At 36.4% G+C, this 20815-nt stretch overlaps 1 protein-coding gene across 5 annotated transcripts in view; it reads right to left on the bottom strand.

The window, feature by feature from the left end:
- FIGN (fidgetin, microtubule severing factor) overlaps positions 1-20815 on the bottom strand; it is a 105200-nt gene that overhangs the window by 58074 nt on the left and 26311 nt on the right. For 2 of the 5 annotated variants that reach the window (XM_040069985.2, XM_040069983.2), the window contains exon 2: positions 7920-8042. The exons of the other annotated variants lie outside the window; for them this stretch is intronic. The gene's annotated coding sequence lies outside the window, so the exon portion shown is untranslated. The remainder of the gene's footprint in view (positions 1-7919; positions 8043-20815) is intronic. 5 annotated transcript variants of the gene reach the window in all.

Raw genomic sequence — 20815 nt, forward strand, 5'->3', positions numbered from 1 at the left:
CTGGGGAGGCACTTGGGTACAAAGGAGTAGAGCAGGTGGGAGGAAACAGTAAGAAGACAACTGGTTTCAGACATTCTTCTCCAAGAGGTGAGGAGAAGAGAGGAAGATACAGAGACAGGTAAAGGGTAGATTTGTGCTCCTAAGGAAGAATACACATCTGAACCCTTTGTTTATTCTTAAATGGCCCATAGGGAGTATATTTTAAAAGGTATTATAGCCACAACAAGGATCTTTGTAAGGAAACAAAGACTTTCTTGATAGGGAGGCAGGCTGTGCTTTAATAATGGTACTCTATTTTCTAACTATAGCCATTATGTTATTAACAAACACAGACTGCAGGATTTTTCATGTTATTTAATGCTAGCTGAAGGTGACACGATCGGTGAAATTCAATTAAAAATGTAAGCAATATATTTTGATGTGTAACAATTTCCCGTTAAAATAGTTTGAGAGAGATGCTTTTTCAATACTGTAGATGTGCAGATGATACTGTCAAGCATCTGCTCTGCCCAATCCTAGCTCTGCTGACCTCTTTGAGGCCAGCTCAGATTAAATCCAGGTGTTTCCAGCAAACATCTTTCTGTGCTGCATGGGATTTGTGAGAAGTGGAAAGCCAGAGACACAGTGACAGAACATGGGAAAGGAAGCAGCTCTGAGTAGACACAGACTGAGAGCTGTTGTTTAAGAGGAGTTAAACTCAGAGTCCACTGTAGTTAATGGGAATTTTGCTAGCAACATAGACAAGACTTTGATTGTCTCTAAAATTCTGTCAAATAAGCAAGGCCAGTTGACCTCAAGAAGCTTCATCATTATGCTTAAGATGCAACGATCCTAGGTGGGACTTGAAATCATTTTAGATTACAATTTCAGGTGGAAGTCCTGTCAACTTTTTTTTTTCCCATTTAAGGGCAGGTTTCCTTATAGAAAGTATTCTCTTCCATTTGAACATTGCATGAAAATCCACATTTCCAACACACCATAGTAAGCTTTTTACAGCTCAGTAGTTACTAGGAATTAAACAGCCCACATCCTTGCAGAGACTTACACACCATGAATAAGGACATGTAAGAATAGACTGAAGCAGAAGGGAGTTCAAGCAGTAAGAAAACGAGGAAATGCAAATATTTTACCTTGTCTTACTATCAGCAGATTGTTTTCAGAGGAACCTCAAGCTACACAAATACAAAACAACGTATAAATTCTAATTGTTCTTAACTTTTGTCTGTACTCAACATGCATGAGGTAACTAAGCAAACATTAACAAGTAATCTTAAGTAAAATGACATCTTGGTTTTTTGGTCTTCCAAAATGCCACATGAACTTCTTATACAGTGGACCAGTCACAAGAAGGGACAACACATAAAATAGGAAGGATTAACTTTCTGTTAAGCTACTTGCACAGTCTATCTCAAAAGCAAAATAACACCCCATGTCTGAATATAGCGTATTTCTGAAGAAAAGCATATTTCTGTCTTTAAAGGAAGCACTGCTATAAGTCCCCTACCAAACTACATAGGTTGTCCGTAAAGCCAGCGCGTGTCAAATCTAAGGACCCTGGCTGCAGAGCCACCAGACCTGCCCATATGAACACTACTGCAAACACATGTTGGTGCAGGGCATTGTGCACCAGCCTGGTCAGTCTGAAGGACAGTCTCGCCATTCTTCCATTTTTAAGTTAAAAAGCTAACTAAATCTATACTGCACAAAAAAGTCTTCTGTAGTACATTTTTTTTCCCTAAGTTCAATAAGAAAAGTATTGTATCAAGTGGCAGTAGCTAGGTAGTCTTTATTGGGCTCATAAAAGATTATGATTTTGCCCTATTCTCTATATAAGTGAATTTCTTAAAATATCATTTTTAAAACGGCACTTCTTCTCATGATAGTGTTTCTTTAATACATTAACTTTCCCACATCCCATACTTTGATGGTTCGGCAATTTTCTAGTTCATTTTAAATCATTTTTTGACAAAACAATACCAACAGTTCAGTAAGTGTCCCACTGCATTTTGCAATTTACGTTTCTTTTTGAAATACCCTCTTACTGAAGAGCTTTAGCAACTAATAAAAGTCTTCCATTTCAAAGCCAAAAGAATCCCATGAAGCACTAAATTCCTGAGGTAGGGGGAAGGACTAGTGATACTGACTGTTGATGGTAGATTTTGGTTTTAACACTAGCAAAGCTCATTTAAAACCAGTAATACATTGCAATTGACAGATTTCATGCATAATTTACTGTTTGGATTTTTGTATATTTGATGCTTTGACATACAGATGTGTACATGTACCTGTAAATACGTGCATACAGGTGTGTAAATATATAAATGTGGAGATTATATATATATATATATATAGTGAAACATACACACAGGCACCGCCATTAATTTTCACTGTCTGGCTGAACAATAATGAACAAAAAATATAGTGGAAAGTCACTACTTTGAAATTAAATATCTTCTTACGTGGTTGATAAGCAATAACTAAGCTGAGTAGAACCCTGGTGAAGGTGCATAAACCTTGTTAACACAAATTTTGTCTGTTAACATTGAAGTGAACCACTACTAGGATCACTCCCAGTCTGTGATTTATGGTAATTTTGCATCAGTAATAGTATGATAACTAACTTTTATAAATTATGAACTCTATTGCATTCTCACTTTGGAAAAAATACACACCCACCCTTACAAAGAGCACTTGTCTAAAACTAGGGACATAAGCAGAGCTGCAGATCCAACTTTTTGAAAAATTCACCCCATTTACTTTCTAATATCTGTCTCATTGGAGGCAACCTTTCCCACTTGAGATGGGAACAATTTCAGTCTGCTTCAGTACAAAGCAGAATACTTTAGGTTAATATTTTCTTTAGTTTGGCTGTGATACATTTCTTCAACTTCCATTTGAGAGAAAAATATACTGAGGTCGAGGACTGCACCTTCTACAAAACATAAACTGGACTTTTGCAAGAAACAAGCACTGCATTTTAAAATCAAGTTCTGTAAACCTTTCAAATAATATGTTTTGATTCTAGCATGGACAAAGAATGCTTAGACATAATCTAGCCTTAACATTTAATAGTAAATACATCATCTTTACAGTCCATATGCAATTATTTTCTTTAAACATTTCTTTATTTTTTTATTAAATACTTGTTTTAAAGAACAAGGTCAGTTTCAGCATTCCTAGAAAAGGGCACTAGAAAAAGCCACCTAAAGAATGACACCAAGAGAAGAGTGTGGTAGGCATCAGATTTGAGAGAGGAAGGTAGATCTGTTTAAATTTCCTTCAGTCTCTTCCACTGGTAGTATTTTGGTAGGTGGAAATAACAGCTCCAGAGTATCTGTTATTTCACTACCATTTATAAGATGTTTTGGTTGTATGAACTACAGAAATATATGAACATGTACTTTTATAAACAATACATATGACAGTCTTAAGTTTAATTTATTTCATGAACAAAATTTCCTTACTCTAATCTCCATTATCCCAAAGACAACTATACTAACAATTTCAGTTTTGTCATTGTCCTCCCAAATCACAGCATTACAGAAAGGGTAAGTCTGTAAGAAGCCAGAGTAAGGTACCACAATATTTTACTTATATTAATTTATGTTATTTACCACAGCATAAAATATTATCATCATTTCTATTTCTTCTAGACAGGATAAAATACCTGGCTGCTGAATAGCAAAGATGCTTCCAATTTCTCTCATCATTTGAAGCAATCAATGTAAAAGTGAAAAAATTCAAGATCCAAAATAAATCCTGTGAAGAGTCTGCCTTGGTGGCACTCATTTTAGAACTGTCTGCCTTTGCACTTAGATTTATAAATGCTAATTATCAAGGTCATCACAAATTTGTGAGATATTTTAGGTTTTTTCTCTGCTTTTCTATTAACCTGAGAAATAGACGTGTTCTTTCTATAATTATTATTCTAAAATTCTAGAATATCTTAGAACTATACTAGAGCTGACTAGATACTCTTTTCAACATTTTCCCTTTTCTTAATTTTTAGAGGTTACAAGAACCAACCACTGTAGCTACTGCATTGAGAGATTAAGATGCTGTTTCTCCACAACTAATGTGTGCCTCCATTGCAACATTTACTTTCCAAAGTATTAGTATCTTTGGAAAAACACCCACATTTGTTTTCCTACTCATTAGGGTATTTGTAAAAAAGACAGTAATTCTCCTGCAAAAAATATCCCTGAAGTAACTTTAATATATCTATTAAATCTAGCTTCAACCTTGACCTGGCCATTCTTCATGCCCACATTTTACCAGAGAGTTCTGGTTTGAGGTCTCTAGAATCAGTGACAGATGGATTATCTAACTAAAGCAAATACCTTTGGGTAAAGTTAAGCCAGCAAAATTACTTCTGCTGCTACCGCAGAGGGCTTCCATTAGGGAAAGAGAGAAACAAATGAAAACTTTCCCACACATGCCAGGATTGTCACTGACACAATGATAATTGGCTTACGAGAGGTGATAAGACTACAGACAAATGATAATATCACGGCATTCACCTTTGTGCTGTCCTCCCTTGTGTCTTTAATATGCCCCTCCAAACAGATTATCTGCACGAGGTCTCATTTTGGAGAAAGATACAGAATGAAGTGGAGATCTCATGTGCATGTCAGGCGATTAAGTCTCACTGCATACACTGTAATACAGTGAGTGGAAGATAAGTAAAACACCCCTCCAAAAATAAACAGAGCAAATATGGTGCCCAACCAACTCTGACTTCCAAAAATAACAAACAAGCAAGGGAAATTCTACATCTTCAGGATAAAGGCGCCAGCAAAACAGAAAGGTAGTCAGGTGCTTTAGATATCAAGTGTCTGAGCACAGGATACACATATCAGCTTTTAATAAATTCAGTTAAAGGTGGGTATGAAATTATTCCAGAATTTGAAGAATGCTGTTCTCTATACATGTGTGATATAGCAAAACACGTGACAGCTGTTGGAATTGAAACCAGGGAGAAGCCCATTTAGAATTTTCTTGGATTGAAAAAGACAACCAGGGCAGTTCAGTGGACATTACTGAAGGCAAAAACACTCTGATGGAAAGGATGGCCATTTACAGAAGCCAATAGACTTAAACATTAGAAGGATTTCAAAATAACCAGAAATATTACAAGCAACATAGATCAGTATAGAAATTACAAGTTGAAATTTAAGAAAAACGCATCTTGGAATTGTACCCGTTTTGACAACTGTGACGTGGAAATACACAGGTTAGCATGCAGGGGAAAAAGGCAACAATTTCATAATTTTGCAGACAATCACCAAAAACCCACAGAGCACGTATAGTAGGAGCAAAGAAATAAATGATACTAGTACCACTAGCAAATAAAAATTATTCAAAGTAGTAAACATCTTCATAAAATAGCATTTTTTGGCACTATCTTCAACCAGACCATTTTGATGAAATAAAAGATAGGAAGATTTTTATTTGGGTGGTAATATTTTGAACAGGAGTGGGGTGAAAAGCAAGAGAGCATGGCCAGAAAATTCTGAGCAAGAACCGGTACTTTCAAAGGCTAAAGCTAAGCAAAAATGTTGCATTCTAGAGAGCAGAAACAACTAATCTAGGTGAGAAGCTAACTGGAGATGATGATTTCATGGTGAGGCTGTCACTGACCAGCTCTACCAGACACACAATGGGTATTATGATGCTACAGAATGAGCTCTGGAATGAGGAACACACAAAGAACTGGCGACTTACAGCTGAGCAAACTGTTTCTAATGAAAATCTTTGACAATGCAATCAGTCTTATATCTCTTTGCTAGTATTTGCATCAGAAACTACATTTTCTGTGCAGGTATGAGTGATAATATTTCTGGCATAATGACCTTAAAATGGTATTATCTAAACATAGAAGTAATAAAGCTAAAAAGTACCTACTGAATAAGTTTTACAACCTCTTAGTATTGAAAGGAACCAAAAATTGACTGAAATGGATCTTAAGCTGTCTTTGTCTTTTGCTAAAAATGCTCAGCAAACTTTCCTTCCTTCCCAGGTAGATATTATCTTTTTTTATCTTCCAGAAGTGGAAGATCTGCAAACTAAGGTCAAAGCTTAAAAAGCTTCAGCAGTTGTAGACATTTTCTAGAATACATGACAAAATTTAATTGCTAAAGCTTTTGTTCAGAATGAAACAAACTTAGAGGAGCGCCCACTCCCCACATCATCAAGGGGTCAGTGCTCAGTGCAACACTGGGTATTTCACATTTATTACATGTGAAAACTATTCAGGGCCTGAAGAACTATCTCAGATAAGGTCTGGAAATACCCTGAACTGGCCTACAATGAAAGGCCAGAATTGGAATCTTCAGAGTTATGCCATGTGCCAAAAATGACAATGAATAAGTCAACACAGGCAGTATAAAACACTGACACTGCAGCCCTAAGTAGGATAGATTTGTTTATGTTGCTTGGAAAAAAAATACACTTCTTTTAGATTAATATTCTCATTCTGCTGAGGCAGCATCTCCTAATAAAATGACATCTAAGCTTGTGATGGTGTATATGCAATATTTTTACTAGATACAACACTAACAGTAATATCCAATAAAGGACAACTTAGTAAGCAAAAGTATAAATTCTAAGAAATCACGCAATTTAAAAGTTTTCTTCTCAAGACTAATGGATTTAATGACAACAAAAATGCAGATAACTGAAAAGAGTACCTAGTTAGATTCCAATCCATATTATAACATAGCATTATCACTATTTTCTTTTATCAATGCAGGTAACTGGTGGCAATATTTAAAGCACTACCAGAAAACACTAATAGAACAAAATTAATCAATAACAATGATTAACAAAATTATTAATATAACATATTAATATAATATTTCTTTAATGGGAGGTTGATATTATAATTTATTTAATGGGGGTTCTTTCCCATTGCCACTGTATATAACGCTGTCTGTGTCTTCACAGTGGGAAATATTAGTTGGAAGTCTTAAAGAACGCAAGTGAAAATCCTGGTATTGCTGGGTACTGTAACATGGGAGGAATAACACACTCTATTTCACTTTCAGAAAAGCAAAAGACAAGAGGCATCAAATTTACCTCTGAGGTAAATGAGACCTAGGGCATATAACAATAATGCAATATTTAGACAACTGAACATCAAAAAAGACAATGGAGTAAAAGAAAATGGACTTTCTGGCTTTGCTTAACACTGGGTTCAACTTCTCAAGTCTAAGTAACAGCACAAAACAGCTCAAATTCTAACTGGATTAAGTAGTAGAATTCATTATTAGGTTGTTTTTTTATAACTTGAAATTGTGTTGAATGACAACTTGTTTATTTAGCAGAAATGTTACAGAACCTTAGAAAGAAACGGCATTGTGGCCCAATGACCAAGTTTCTAAACCAAAGAACCAGCTCTATAAAAGCTCTTCTACTTGAAGAAGGAACTGTCAGATAAGGTGTAATTTTTGAAAGCAACTGATCAGTGATAAACTCATTTTCCAGACTGCTGTGCACTCTTCATCCATAGTCAAGGATGTAGCATTGGACTCTGTCTTCTGTCAGAGGAACATTCCTAATATTATAATTTACACTCATTCAGAATTGAAATGCAGGGTTTATTACTCAAGAGCCTGGCAGCTGAACAGCAATATGCGGATCTACCCTGTGAACAGTATGTACTGTAGGCAGAATTGTTAGAATGAAGGAAGACTAAAGATAAAGCCAAGACTCCTGGTGAGATCTATCAGATGCTTATTAGCACAAGAGATTTCAAAAGCTACATGACAGAAGGGATAAAACAGCTGAAAATAATCTCATATAGTGTACAGTCAAGGAGGAGACACAGAAATACCAATGCTGTGGGTGAATATAAGCTAAACATTTGTAAAAGCAGATCAGCAGAACAACTGATATATAAAGAAGACAAAAGTACTGACCTACTTCACAGCTCTTCGTGTTCCGACTACCTCATACAAGCTTTAAGGCTAACAGTTCATCTTCATCCTCATTCATTCAAAATCATCATCCAACTTTCCCATTCTCTTCATCTGCCAAGAAACCTGCAAGGCGATTATTAATGTAATGCAATGTGGAAAAGCAGTTGAATGAAACAGTGTCACTGCATTCCAAGTATGGTGGAAATTTCTTCCAAGAATCTCCATCAAGTCACCTCTGATATTTATAGTAGATTTGCAGCTCCATCCCCCCAGTTAGCAAACTTCTGTGCATATCTACTGAAGAAGAAAGAAAGGAAAAAAAGTGTCTTTGCCTCAGGACAAATGAAAAGCTATTTCAGTTATGGTTGTTCTTGACAGTGTCTGGTGTGATAGGAACTTGCTGAAGACCAGGTTCCCAGCAAGATACACAGAGAGAGTGACCTCTGAGCGTAACGACAGTTTTGTTAGGATGTTAATTAAAATCCATATTGATCCACAGAGAAAAGAATACAATAGAAAATTGGGATATACTATGTCTGGTGCTGGAAAGTCATTCATAAGAGTACTCAGGCTCCACACGAAAGACAGTGGTATCACTGACTCAATAAAGGGCCCAAAAACTAAATAAATTTCATGGCCATGACAGTACTATGGTCACTTGAAAGACAAGGTGGGAAACTATGATTCTGTTCTAACTCAACGGCATAAAGCAGAGAGTAGATAAGAAATGAGACATGTACTACTTGTTTATAAAGTCTTTATGGGAGAAGTGACAAGCAAAATCCTTTAACAGAATATTCAATAAAAGCAATATGCCAACAACTTTGTCTAAAACCTCCTGCACAAAATTGTCAGAATCAGATATACTTGCCCTATGCTGTTTGGTTTTTTTTTTTTCTTTTTACATAATGTAACACCATAAATATTGGCTTATTTCAATTACACATTATTTTAATATTTATTTTAATAATTTTAATCTCTATTTTAATAGAGATTAAAATTATTAAACTATTTTAATCTCTGCTGAAGATACCTTTTCAAAAGCAAAACACAATCCCTCCCAATATTTAAATGAGAAGACAGCAAATTTCTGTGTCACAGGAATTCAGACTTTCATGTGAATGTAAGGATTTTTCTCAGTTTAACTACCTAATTTTCAAGTACCTACAAGTTAACTACACATATAAAGCACAGAATTTACATGATTTGCCTTTTTTTGAATGGCTGGAAAAGACAGAAGGTTTCAGAGTGAATTTGTTAGAGGATGTTCTTATATAACCACAACTATATACAATAAAGAATCAAAACATATGGTAGAAACTGCAAGGTCCAAATTGTTAATCCAATGAATAGATGACCAGAAAATGCAGCATGTATTTACAGTGTTGATTAGGGCAAGAGAATTGAGAACATCCTGAAACACATGGAGCCCAACAATGCAATATACCAAACCAATATTTATTGCTGCCTCTCTAGAAGCAATTTCCATTTTGATGTGTTCTCTCACACATGGTGTTCTGAAACAGTTAAGTAACATGAAAAATACAGGTTCAAGACTATATCTGTCACAGATGAAAATACAGCATTTATGCAGCATTACATAATAAAGCCACTGGTTTACAGACCCAAGCTCCTCCCAGGACTGCTACAAATCTACGTATTGTCATATGTGAGAGATTTTTACATTTGCTTATGCAAATTAAAGAGAATCCACATTAACAACCAAAACAAAAAACCCAGTCACTGAGTCTAAAAGGCTGAGGAAATTTAACAGAGACATTTGGTTGCAGCAAAGGTCACCTATTAGTTCACAGAAATCTGCCTGGAAAGCCACCTATCTTAGCCAATGTTTTATAGAGAAATCAAGGTCCGTGTTAAAACCATCTGATTCCTAAGGGGGGGAGTGGGTAGGGAAGCAATACTGAGGGTAGATCTGCATTTGTTCTGAACTTAAAAGAGATAGCAGAATTGTGAGGAGGAAAAAAAAATGGTGGCAGTTCTTTGCACACTTATTTAAGAAACTAGGAATTAACTGCATCAAACTGTTTACCTAACCAGTTTATCTAGCTAAATTTCTACTATGCTAATGTAAGTGAAATTATTAACACAGATATTTGCCTAATAAAATATAGATTTTGTGGAAGTAATCAATGCTAAGCATGGAGCATGGAACCCAACAAATTTAGGTAAGAAATCATAAGGCATGCTATCTGCATCAACAGATGACTGGACTGATGATCCCAGAGGTCTCTTCCAATCTTGTTTTCACAAACTGCTACATATAAATTAGATACCAATTTTCACTAGTAGCTTAATCAAGTTTTCAACATGTGTATTTAGAGTTGAAACACGAATGCATCCTCTCAGTACATGATCGGGACTATAAGATGATTATCTTTGCTCAAGTCCTGCACACCACCATAGCTAACTCTCTCTCTGACACTTTAATCTAATGGCATAATTAGTCCAGTTAAGGATTAGACATTATATTCAGAATTTTACAAGAGTTCTCCTACCTCTAAGTATCAGAGAATGCAAAAAAATACATCACCCTTCCATGCCTTAGAAGGTAAGCATTATTTTCTACCATATATAAAAATTAGCATGCAGAGATAATGCTACAGAAAGCTGTATCTAACCCAAGATTTTGATATATCTAAATAAGTTTATAGGTGCATAACATTAAAAAGTATAAATATACACATAGCTATACACATCTGTATACATTGCCACATGATTCTGGAATAGTACATTTGACAAATACCAAAAAAAAAAAAAAAAAAGAAGCAACTACTCCATAATTTACTAGCAGCGTGTACTTTTTTAGAAAGCATTATCTGGTCCTGATTTAAACTACTTGACATTCCTATAGAACTGAAAAGTATAGACTAATTTTTAAGGCACTGACAGTGAAGAAAACAAAAAAAATTTACAAGAAGGCATCAAATCCCAGGTCTTCCAGTATTTAATAGTGAACTCTAATCCACGAAAAAGCTACAGGTCTTATTTTGGGATATAATCTTCAGTTTTTGACCACTTTTTCATGGAAATCTCTCAATACCCCCATCCCATGAGGAAAACAGTATATTCAACCTAAAGAAACCACGTGTGCTTTTTAATAGCCTTGCCTGACAAAGAATAGGTCTTGCAAAAGATGAGATACATAAACGGAAAACCATTCAACGATTGAGGAAGGTGACTAAATTCACTCGCCTACTGTCAATTTTTACTTCCTACGTTTGTTTTTTGAGGTTTTTTTTTTTTTTTTAAAGGCCATTCATGAAATATTAGAGATGCCTGTCTTATATTAATGTTGTGTCCTCTGACATCCACTCAGTGAAAGATAAAAAGATGGCATTAAGTTTTAGCAGTGAAGTGAAATGTTGCATGGTGCAAGGTGACCCAGTCTCATTTAACAGATTACCAAAATATAATCAAATAAAACCTATGATCTTTACACTGGCAAAAACAGTGCAGCAAGAGGACAAATGTGATTTTAAAAACTTAAAAGACCAATTGAAATGAATCATGTATATTTTTACAATGTAAGTGAGTCCTCTGCAGCTATCTAGTCCTTGTAAGAGCATCCATATTGAGGGCAAATTTTAGTACAGGCAGGTTCAGCTTTCCCTACAATTTTTTCCCGCCACTATATCTAACTCAAAGCAAATATCCCAAACTCAATTAAGCTGTTTGATTACACTAAAAATAGTACTTGCTCTTCATCGTATTCTCAGTATCTGCTGACAGATAACGCATAGTTCACAGGGAATGCATTGTCTAACTTCATTAATCCACAGCTGGGGGAAAAAATGGGAAAAGAAAACTCATACAAGTCTCATGATGTGCATACAATTCAATTATATCACAGTAAACTGCCGTGGGTTAAGATTACCAATAGAAAACTTTGGGAAGCACAGATTGTGAAACAGATTTAGACTTAATTGATAGAATTCTTTGCACACAGCTTGTTTTTGATTGCTACCATGATTTCCATACACCTTTCTCTAATGTGTTTTCTGATAGCTACTGACAAACTTGAGATATTTTCATGATGGACTTTGGCTGTAATCCACTATGGCAATTCCTCCTTTCCCTTTCCTAAGCCCTCACATTTAGTCCTTCAAATCCATTCACTGAGAGCTGCTTCAGCTGCCACTCTGATTGCAATGCCTCCCAGACCCTCATCAGCTCACCTCATCTATCCACTGTCACACAAACTTGGGCTCGATTTGTTGAAATGGAGGAAACTTCTCCTAGGGTCGAATGATGTAATTTGGGGCCGAAATTAAGTGAAGCTTGCGGGTTTGGATAGAGTGTTAGGTGAAATTCTCTCAAACAAACCCTGAAAAATAAACCAAAACAAAACTATGAATTCATGTCTGCATTTTGCAGGGAACAATTCCTGGCAAAATAATTTTGAAGAATTTTAATCACATGAGACCTTAAGAAGCATAAACAAAATTATATGAAAATTTTCTATTTAAAAAAAAAAATTGATTAAATTTTAAAATTAATTTTAAATATCCTTTTGCAAAGAAGATAAGGCAGAAAATAAATAGAATTAGTGAGGGGAGAGGTAATTGAAGCTATAGAGTTAAAACACTCACGAACATCAACAACTTCAAAAATGTGCTATTAATACATTGGGAGATCTCTGCCAGATTCATGCCACTAAACACGGGGCTTAAGAGCCTGCAAAAAAAATCCAAACATGTGAAAGTAAAAAAAAACTCTCTGTATAATAAAACAGCAATAAAAATCCCTTACCAATTATTCTACTGTGTTCTCAAAATAGGAACAGTGTTTCTTATGCCCTAATTTTATCATTTCCTTTGCCCCATGTTAAAACGCCAGTGCAATTATCCTTTATAAAGGTTGACTGAGGTCCTGGTGCAAATCTGCTCAGGGTGATAATTTAGCTGGCTTTTTTATTTGTGGAATTTAGGCAAGAATGTTTCAAGCTCTTTGTCAAAATAACTGCTTGATCTGCTTTAGTATTTTTTTAATTGTTAAAAAAAAATAGCATTTCTAATAAAGTGAGGGAGAATAAGGTTAAATACTCCAATTACCAACTTGCAAGAAAAATGGAACATAAAAGTTGTACGAAGTGATTCCTAATTTTGATGTACTTGGAGTCAATCCTTAATATTCAATGATACCTGGAAATGTAAGTTACAGTAGCATGATATTAGGGAATATTCTTTGACATTTCCACAACGCATTTAAGTGTTACTGAAAATGTTTGTTGGTCATTAGTAATTAATAAACCCATTACTTCACATTCTAATGACTGTCAAATTGCCAGACTTCAGGTGACACAAAAACTTCCATTATAAGAAGACAGATTTTAACTAACTTGACCAAAAAGAAGATTTGCAGTGCTGAAAGGTTAACTGTTTTTTCCTACTTACATGACCTGGCCTAACAAGTAAAAAAAAAAACAAAAAAAAACCAAAAAAACCCCACCACCACCTAAAAATCCCCAACCAAAAATGCATCCTCAAGTACTCTACACCAGAGATGTTGAAAGGGAATTATTAACATGGCTACAACCCATCTGGGGGGGGGAAATCTTACTTTCAGAAAGTTGAAGCTTCTTTATCTACTTATTTAAACCCTACTCAAATATGCTTCTCCTGAATGAGGCTTTTATTGTATAAGCAACACAAAGATCACTCCTAAAAAGCCATCCTGCAAATAATAAAAAGCAACTGAAATGATACAAAAGCAACTTAAACTCGTGATGGTTTCTTCCAGTCATGCATTTGTTCTAGTTCTCTCCAAAGGCGATTGATTTAGCAGAGCTACCACTCTTACAAACGTAACACAACTGCACTTGCTGCCTCTCTGTCATTTGACATCAACCAAAGCCACCGCCATAGGACAGGAAAACGCCCAGAGCAGGTGTGAGAGCAAGGGCACTGCAAAGGTGACCCTCAAAAGATGCAGACAACCACAGTGTCCCACAAACACCCTCCCTCTCAAGCACCCCTTAAGCAGGACCATGGGATCTTTCAGGCAAATGACAACCACAGCAAAACCCTTGCCTGCATTCGTCAGCCCTTCCTAGGGGTCACAAAATATTGCCAGGATATAGCATCTCTCTCTCCACCGTTCCAGTTGTACCTCTGAGCCTTTCCAAAAAATCTCCAACCAAACAAAAAAACACCACACTTTTTTCTTTCCCCCTGAAGTCTACCATTCTCTTATGTCCATCTTAAATACAATGTTTTCTTCTGGCTGAAGATTTTTCGAGGCACCAGAAATAAGATTCTTTCCACTAAGTGATTCCATGAAGACTGTGTCTTTGAAGGATATATTTTAATATTTTTTTCCTTTTAAAAACTTTCTAACTGAGTACTCATAGCAGTATAAGCATTCCTATAAAAAAGTCTACATAAATTTATTGGAAATTACAATTTTAAGACATTTCCAATCTATAAAATTTGACAGTGGAAAAAAAATTACTTCTCTAGAAGTTGACAGTGATTAAAAAACTACAGAAGGATTATCACTGCCTATTAAATGTGATAGCTTGAACCATTTCTATGGAATCCTTTCTTATTTTATTCCTATTAGATCCACTAGCATATTTCCAGCTAATAGCTAATAATTGTCCACTGAATTAAAAGACTCTCCCTAAACCTGCTTCAATGGCTAGATACTATGGCAATCAGTTAAACTCTCCTATTTCTCATCCAATGGCTTTACATGTGCAAACAGTTGCATCTCTTTGTACAGTAAACACTCAGCTGAGCATTGCAGCCTGTCCTGCAGAGCCTGTGGTGGTGTGGGTGCACCCTGTTCCTGCCTCAAAGCCTGCAGCTCCTGCAGAGTTCCACACTCGGGCCATTTCACACTCTGCCATCCACTCCTGACTTATGCCAAGAGGCAGACAGGCAGGCAGGTCTTCAATCTAGGCTTGCACGGCTCTTGTTAGAGTCATGTTCGCAAACATACACTTTTATTTCAGACATATCTTCCTACCTCACTGAGCTCCTCCAGACCCGTGCTTGATGCATGCACTGTTCAGGTACCTGCAATGGCCAATAGGCCTCAACTGCCCAATGCTTTAGTGAGCAGCCTACTAGGGCTGCTTTGTGGCAGCTGCAGTGCTATGCAAGAACTCAGATAATTTATTTAGACCCAGCTTATCTTCCTCCAGGACAATAAATTAGTTTGGGATTCTTCTATTATTTTGTAGTCTTTTAATGGAAGACAAAATATTTTTCCAAATCAACAACTGCATTGCCAGTACTGTGTGGTCATTAATTAATTTGTAAACCATTATTTAACATCAGCCATTTTGTCATAAGATCATGCAAAGACCTTCCTTGCTCCACAGTGACAGTCAATGTTCCCTCTTAATGAGAAGGATACCAGATTGGTATAGTTGTTACTTTTTTCCTCTAATTTTCATTTCTGTGAATACTGCCACAACACAAGCTACTCTTAACATTCTTCTAAGTGTTAGTAAGTGGTATATAAAGTTTATATGGCAATCCAATTCTTAATTCATCGGATTTTCTATTTTACTGGTTGTTCATCTGGTATTTATGATTTCTTAACGGACTCTTTTTAAAAGAACTAGATTGTAATTAATTGCACTCCATGATTATATACATGAAAAGGATTGGTTTGAACTTTTACCCTTGACATACACCAAGGTGAAAGAAAAGATGCAGGTTATGGCTTAATAGTTTTAGTTAGATAAATGGTGACATTTCTTAATAGAACTAAACAATTCTATGTTTTGTTCGGCCTACTCTTTCTTCTTCTTTTATTAAACTGTGTCAAGCAGGTACCAGAATTGAGATTGACTCACGTCACTCAACAGAAATATGTCAGCATTCAGCACCTTACTTTGCATGGAATAGTTTTCTACACTGAAAAATTCAACAGAATGCAATTGTTAAAGAGCTTTCAAATATTTATTTAGATTGGGTGTCAACCTTTATTCATAATTACCTTTTTTTTTCCTCCTCCCAGTTACTAACCTTCACCTTCTCAGAGCAGGCTGAAATGTCATGTAGTTGGTCTGTCCATGGGAGAGCTTTCCAGAACATAAAAAACCAAACCCCACACTGTTGCTGTTCATTTAGTTCTGCTTACATGCAGATGGGAAACTCTCTATAGAGCATTTTTACACATATATTCCTACCAAAGTGCTCACTACGAACAATTTTAAACCAGTGGCTAGTTTTTTTAATATCTGAGAGTAAAGAACCAGCATAGTTAAAGACAGAGAACCTGAGCTCAAATATTTCAGATTCTTGTCACATATACACAGGAGGGCTGTTTTGAACTTGTCAAACTAAGTCTTGGAACAAGAGACTTGGAAAACAATGTGTTCTTCTTATCATGACACTCATTTTTCCAGTCTAAGTTTTTCAGCTGTTATGATCTGGACTTCTGTGGACAGATTTCCAACAGATTCTACCAGAGAATATGAACATGCTTCAGAAATCTAGATCCAGTGTAAAAAAGAAAGCTGCTGCTGTGTCATCAATCTTCAACTGTCTGAACAGAAAACAATTTCAAATACACTAATAAATCCTTTCTGGCTTTCCCGGCTATCTTTTCAAAATTTAACCCTTTTACAAGATCACCTTGTAATCTCATCTGACTACCACAAGAGTCACTGTCTACTAGATCACAGCACTACTCAAGCAACTTTCCTTAGCCCCTATTTCAGCACTTGAAAAATAGGGCAAGACTTTTGGAAATGTGTGTATGAATACCTGAATCTGAATCACTGACATTTTTATATTGCTTTGTGTGCATCAGCTATATTATCAAAAGAACAATCTTATAGGAAAGTCCAACTACAGCACAGCCCGAGGAGTAATTTCTATAGTTTAATCAGTGAATCACTTACTTAGTATCACACAGTTCCCTTTTCCTTGCTCAGTATGCCAAAATTGTTCATCTCTCCAGAATCATTCAGCTAAACTTATTTCATCATAGTAGGAATATTAAAAAATAGCTAGGCTTGCTGTGTCTATTTTTCAGAACCCAAAATATTGTGAATGGTGAAGTTTCAACTTATTGCTGTGCCGGTCCTGTTTCAAGAGTAAAACTGAAAGGGATATGGTTAACAAAACAACCTGTAACTGCTTTGAACACTACTTCCGAGCCCATGAACATACTTCAGTGTTTTTATTCCCATCTAGCAGGGTCATTTATCCTTAACAGCAAGAGATCATGAGCAAACTCTAAAAAAAAAAAAAAAAAAAAAAAAGCTGGATTTCCCATTTATTACTTAAAATGTGCTCTCCACAACTGACAAAGGAGAGCTTTATGAGCATCCGGAGAGAAAGGAACGGGAGCTCAGCAGCAACTGTGCCAGCCCCATACGGCACCACGTGCAATATGGTCTTGAGCTGCACACGCAGTGTTCCATTTGTAGAGCCGGACACAAACCAATTCCTGCAGCTAAGGACAGAGGATGGAATGAAATCAATCCCAGCTCAACCTGAATGTAGTCCCCAGAGCCAGCAGTCTCTGCCCAAGAGAGTACCGGAGCAGAAGGCTGCAAGGGAGCCCTCAAGGAAATTTTGGCTTGCCTAGAGCAGTGGGGGATTCACCTCCATCCAGGTGGAAGAGCACATTGGCTCCTTTCATGGCTGGGTGAGCTGCCACAGCTATGGTTTCCAAAGAAGGTTGCAAAAACAAAAAACAAAACAAAACAAAAAGAGAGAGAGAGAGATCTAGAGAACTGTTTCTCCTGACTTCACCTCTGTTGAATTTGACAGCAACCTCTTCACACGTGCTCATACAGAGAAGTGGGGCACCCAATACAGAGACCTGAATCTCAGCTAAGAACCTTGTGTATTAAAACTATACAGAACATAGTTCAATACAAAATTTGCATTCAAATACAGTAACAAAAAAGCAAAGTAAAACATCTCATCCACACTAACATCTAAACTGAAGTGAATTCACAGCAAAAACACGCATGTCTGTCAGCAACCTTCACTGGAAATATGAGAGCTAAGAATTTTGCTATTGTATCTTAAGTAATCATTGTAGTACTTAAAAAAACCAAGAATTGGGAATTTATTTGTGTGTTTATAAGTGGTGCGCTGAAGTATGAATAACTAAGCTAGAATCAAGTATCCCAGATCCAAAACATAGCTTTGACATGGAAATCTTCTGCTCACTAGAAAATCATCTCAAAACATATTTCCTTAACTTTGCTGAAAAAGTCTTTTCCAGTTAAACACATAGGTCTGGCTACTGTTCTAGAGCTAAGCACACTTATCAGTATGATCAAGGCTTTAATCCTTCCTCTGGTAGGCTCAGTAATAAAGTGAGGATAACCATGCTTACCTACTTTGTAGGGTGTTGTCAAAATTAATGCTCACAGAGCAGTCAGTAGGTGAAAATCATTATAGCTCCCATCCACCCATCCTGCAATTGCTAATGCATGGGCTGCCTGCTGCACACACACTGAGCCTGGCAAAAGCTAATTGAGTCCTCTGAAGGTGCAGCAGTTTGTTCAGGCCCCATCAATAAACTGTTAAGAGTTTAAAAAACAAAACAAAACACCACCATACTAAATGTGAACACAGCACAATTTTCGAATGATCCTGCAGACCAGAGCCTCTGGGGCTAAGCATGGCCAGGAAAAGCTTTTATAACAAAATACAACACTGGGAGGTATATAAGTGCGTGTATATATATATAGATATAGAAGTATGTACAGGGATATAAAGACACAGCTATTAAGCCAGCTATTTGGTATTACTCTGTGGACACACTCCCAAACACACACTCCCAGGCAAACACAAGCCAAAGTGCAGACAGCACCTGAGCTACAATAAATCAATGACTGTATGCAAACAGATGAAAATATAGACACAGAACTGATGCACATTACTACCTTCCCTGAACTTAACTCTGATCTGGAAGACAAGTCTGGAAAAAAACCTCTACTTGATTGTTCATTTTGAAGAATGTAAATGAAATTAAGGAAAGATCTGAGCCAAACCCATTTGCTCATCAATATATCTACAAAACCAATTTACCTGATGTCAAATTCAAATAATTCATCTGACGTCACATTGGAGAAGCCAACAATGAACACCTCATGAAGTATTATTTTGTTCCAATTGTTAGACCCAAATTACAGCAAAAACTGCACTTTCTACAGCTGTTAAAGCAGTGACCCTGGCAGAGCATGCTTTTGTGCTGAACTTTTTATACCATCAAGCCTATTAATCAGGTGGCAGTTCAAACTGATGTGCTTTATATAGTTGACCCTGGCCAGTGCTTTAATTACTTGGTATTAAATGGTAATTAAGACTTTTCACATTCAGGTTTAATCCAAAAAAATTTAGTGTAAAATCCAGTAATTTAATAACGAGTTGGGGTCTTTACTGTGCTTCAGCCTGGACACTAAGGATGCAGCAATTTACTATTGACAAGCACTAAAGGAGCAGGTCATTTCACAAGTATAGTGTGGACAAAGGTGAACCGGGCAACTGATGAAATCTGTGGCCAAGGCGAAATAGCAATCTCTGAGCCAAATGGTAATAAAGTTACTGAAATGAAGCAGTGTAGCTTCTGAAGTGAACTGTCATAAGGAGGATACAGGCTCCAGGACAGCTTGGCCAAAGTAATTAAAACTTTATTCCCTGAGAGCCAATCAAAGCAGCTAGCCCTATATCTGATTTACATAAAGCAAAAATAGGTGTGTAAGTCAGCAACAAACACCAGCAGTCATAGCTAGCACTCTATGAAACAGCATCCACTCTCCAGAAGTGTTGCAAAATTTGTAATACGTGAGGCAAAATTAGAATCACGCTTGTAATCAATGTTCTTTCCAGTATTATTGAATTATATCTCTAGATTTTCTATGACATGCAAAAAGCAAGTAGAAATGCAGACAAATATCACTGTCCAAAATTCCAGGCTAAATCAAAGACAATTACTTCCCTCAATAGCTATTAAAGGCAGATAGTTTAATCATTGGAGAAGCAATCTAGTGCATAGGAGTCCAGAGATGTAGGCTTAACTCACGGCTCTGCTACTGACCTGCTATATGACCTTGGGCAAGTCTCTTCACATTTCAGCGCCTCTTTGTGTCCCTATTAACCTTTGTGCGTCTCAGCTATTTAGAATGTAACCCCTCTGACGCAGAACAGTCTCTCACTACATGTTTTTACAATACCAGCACAACAAGGTCACCATCTTGGTTGAGACCTCTAAGTGCTACAGTAATCCAAATAAATAAGAACAATATATTCAATTATTCACTTAGATTTATTCAATTTTCCCATAACATCTGGATAGCTGAGACATAACCACAGATTAAAATGTGCATCCTACATCCTTTTAATTTTAATGTCTCACCTGTTGTTTGTGTAATTGAAATTTGTATTGATTTTTATAAAGCAAAGAACACCTAATTCACTGCCTAAAACGCAAACAATGGAATGAGCCATTGGTATGAAGTTATTCAGAACACATAGGAAATAAATTGTGTCTGAAAGGAGAAACAAGAAGGTCCACCCAGTATAAAGTTTGACTCAGCAAAGCACTTAAGCGTGTCCTTAAGTTTAAGCATGAGTACTCCCAATGAAGCTCTTAAGCTAAGCCTAAATAAGGAACTGGGGCTTTTCAGAGTTCAGTGAATATTCTGCAAAAGATGTGAAACAAGTATAACACAATCATGAATATAGGTACGTTTTTCACACATTTTGTGAAACTGCAATATGAATAAATCTCAAAAAAAAGGGAACAAAAAAATGCCTTCCTTTAAAGACTGGTGATTAAAAAACGGATGTTTCTCATGCTCCCCAAAAAACACATACCACACCTTCATATGCAACTCAATGAGTATTTCAATTGAATGCATTTTCTTTCTCTACTTAACTGTACTTTGAAAG

Source organism: Hirundo rustica, chromosome 7 (assembly GCF_015227805.2).
Source record: "Hirundo rustica isolate bHirRus1 chromosome 7, bHirRus1.pri.v3, whole genome shotgun sequence".
In the NCBI taxonomy this organism is placed as follows: Eukaryota; Metazoa; Chordata; class Aves; order Passeriformes; family Hirundinidae; genus Hirundo; species Hirundo rustica.